The 2978-nt window shown below is 45.7% G+C and overlaps 1 long non-coding RNA gene across 1 annotated transcript; it reads left to right on the forward strand.

The window, feature by feature from the left end:
- The first annotated feature begins 1046 nt into the window (after window positions 1-1046).
- LOC125938100 (uncharacterized) lies at window positions 1047-1645 on the forward strand. The gene is made up of 2 exons (XR_007462615.1): window positions 1047-1208; window positions 1373-1645. It is a non-coding gene; the product is annotated as an uncharacterized LOC125938100 (long non-coding RNA).
- The last annotated feature ends 1333 nt before the right edge of the window (window positions 1646-2978 follow it).

Here is a 2978-nt window from a genome sequence, read left to right on the forward strand (position 1 = left end):
TAGGACAGAATCACCAGATTTGGTAGTATCTAGAGTTTCAAAGTGGCAGGAGGAACAGAAACCAGCTTTCAGTTGGGTAGGAGAGTAAATGAGAAGTAAGAGGAGGAATGTACACCTAAAAATGATGTTTTTCCCCTTTCCAACTGCCTTAGTTCAGATTTCTCCGAGAACAGATACTGGATGAGTATTTAAGCACAAATAGCATACGTGGGATATTAACTCTGCAAGTGCAGTGAAGTAAGGGAAGGGAGAAAAGGAAAGGAGAAAAGGCAGGAAATGTGGCACTATTGGGCAAGGCTGTGCACCAGGCCTCAGAATGGTTCCCCTGAACATGTATCCACTGACTCCCATGCCCTGTTAGGAATGCCTCTGGAGGCCTCTTCCCTACCAACACTCAGACCCTCACACTTGCCAAGTGAGTTCTTATGGCATCTGAGAAAACCCTCCAGCTCCAGGTGGGAAGAATTCACTGTGCTGGACCTGAAAACCACAGCTGCTGTGAACACTGAAGGGTCCAGGGAGTGCAGGGTGGGACATCAGCCCATTGTCTGCCATACCAACCCCACCCATGACCCCTTTGCCAAGTCACCTAACTAAGGTAATAAAAGGGGCCTTTTGAAATGTAACTCAAGGAAGGCATGAGGTTGAGACTTAGCCTAACAGAGAAGATGAGAAATTCACTATGCCAGCAGGATATTACTCTTTGCAGAGGTTTGAGAGGTCTGATTGAGTTATAGATAAAAACGTTTCTCAGCCCCATGCTCTGTTATTGAAATGTGGGCCAGAATTAGGGGAAGGAGTAGGGAGAGGTAGAGATGGGTATCACAATGTTCTTCTGCCCTTGGATTCTTTGTGGTAGAAGGGTGGGAAGGGACATAGCCAACCCCTGGTCAGGTCATCTTACTACATTGTTCCTCTGTGACTGAGCTCTATATTAAAATAGCCCAATGACTTGACCTTTCTCTTCTTGCATGTATCTGTACCATCATTGTTCCTCAACAATTACTGACCATGCACCATATGCTAGGTAGGACCTGGGGAAACAGTTTGCCTTAAAGGTGAGCAATGAACCTTAGACTGAGCCAACAAATGGCCGGCTACAGGACTGTGACCATGCAGTCTTAAAACAAGAATGGACGTAAGATGAACCAGCAGGCGAAGACTACTCCCACTCCACTCCCTCTCCACTCTCAGCCCTTTCTCCAAAGGTAAAGGGTGGAAGAAAAGCAAAGTGTTCTGGGGAAAGAATAAAACTGAGCGGGCTAGAAGAGACTGGCAGCGCTTAAAGCTGAGCTAAAGCTTGGTAGAGTTGTGGGCACCATGAATAATCTCCAACTACACAGTGTTAAGTCTCCATTCTATTGTATTATAGAGGCAGAATTGTGAGGGTACATCCATGCCTCCTGAATCTGCAGCCTGGAGGGAGAGGAAACAGCCAAAGAATAAAAATCCAGGTGACCTAGGGGTAAACTCTTAGGAAGAGAGATCCCCGTGTTGGCCAAAGGGAAAGAACTGAACAACTGAACGCCTGTAATCTTGGGTCTTCTCTGGATGACATCACCTTTGGTGGCTTTGCCCCTCACACACTTCTGGGATTCTTCTTGTGTCTGGAAAAAAAAAAAAAAAGACCCCATGGATAACAACACATGGGGAAGAAGCATGCATATTTACAAAGTTTTACATGCTGGGAAACAGGAAAGGGGAATCATGGACATTTAGGAGTCCTGAACAGTGGACTTGTTTTAAAAGTGGAAGATTATGCCAGGACTAAGTTCTATGGTTTGAGTTGGAGACATTTTGCTTATTGTCACACTCTCACACCCATGACTGGGATGGCACCACTCGCTGCTCAAGGGCATACTCCTTCCTTAAGCTTCTGGTTGAAGCCCCCTTCTGGCTCACCTTTCTTTCTCCAGGGAGCAGCCCTGCCCATTTGCTCAGGTATTGACTTTGAAGCTTTTCCAGTCTCAGTTGAGGCTCACGGTGTCTGTTCCCTCTAGTTTTCCAAGCTCTCTGCCTGTCTTCATGAAGAAACTCAAATCTCAGCTCTGAAATTTTCTTTAATGAGCCAGCAAAATGAGACAGGAATGTGGGAACTGTGTGTTGGTAAAGAGCAAATTCATTGTTGCTTCTCTCCACTCATTGTCCTTCAGAACTGAAGAACAGTCTCTACCCTCCCTGCAAGTTCTTTTGAGGTCTCTATATTATTTTTAATGTTTATTTTTGAGAGAGAGCAAGAGAGCACAAGTCGGGGAGGTGCAGAGAGAGAGGGAGACACAGAATCTGAAGCAGGCTCCAGGCTCCAAGCTGTGAGCACAGAGTCCAATGCGGGGCTCAAACCCACGAACTGTGGGATCATGACCTGAGCCAAAGTCAGACACTTAACCAAATGAGCCACCCCGGTGCCCCTATATTATTATTTTTTTAATATTCTTTCTGGTTTGTTCATCCCACATGGGAGATGCCCATTTTTATAACTACAGGGAAGAAATTTCAGGGCTCTTCCTCAAGCAGCTGACTAGCCTGCTTATGTACTGGCTGCGTGTTGCACAGATATCATGAAGTGTAGCTGAAAGGTCACCCTCAGAAGCACTTATTTAGGGAATTTAGAAGAAGCTAGCAGCCAAAATATGCCAGAGAGGTCAGCAACCAATTCCAATAAAGTAGCTAACAATTCTAAGTGTCCAAAGTGCCTCTAAGCCTAAGCTCTCTGTATTGAATCATTGGACCTTCACACATCCCAGAGAAGGTCCATCCTGTTGTTTGCTTCTAATTATGAAGAAATGGAGACATATACCGCTAATTTGCTCAAAGTCAACTGGTACGCAGTAGGAACAAGATCTGACCCAGGCACCCTGGCTCCAGAGCCCATGCTCATAATCCTTGCCTTTCTACCTTGGAAGGGTCTCAAGCTCCCTGTCCCTACAAAGCCTTGCCAAGAGTAAGGGCCTTCTCAGATCTTCTAGAAAAATAAATTG

The sequence above is a fragment of the Panthera uncia genome (genome assembly GCF_023721935.1).
Source record: "Panthera uncia isolate 11264 chromosome B2 unlocalized genomic scaffold, Puncia_PCG_1.0 HiC_scaffold_24, whole genome shotgun sequence".
NCBI lineage: Eukaryota > Metazoa > Chordata > Mammalia > Carnivora > Felidae > Panthera > Panthera uncia.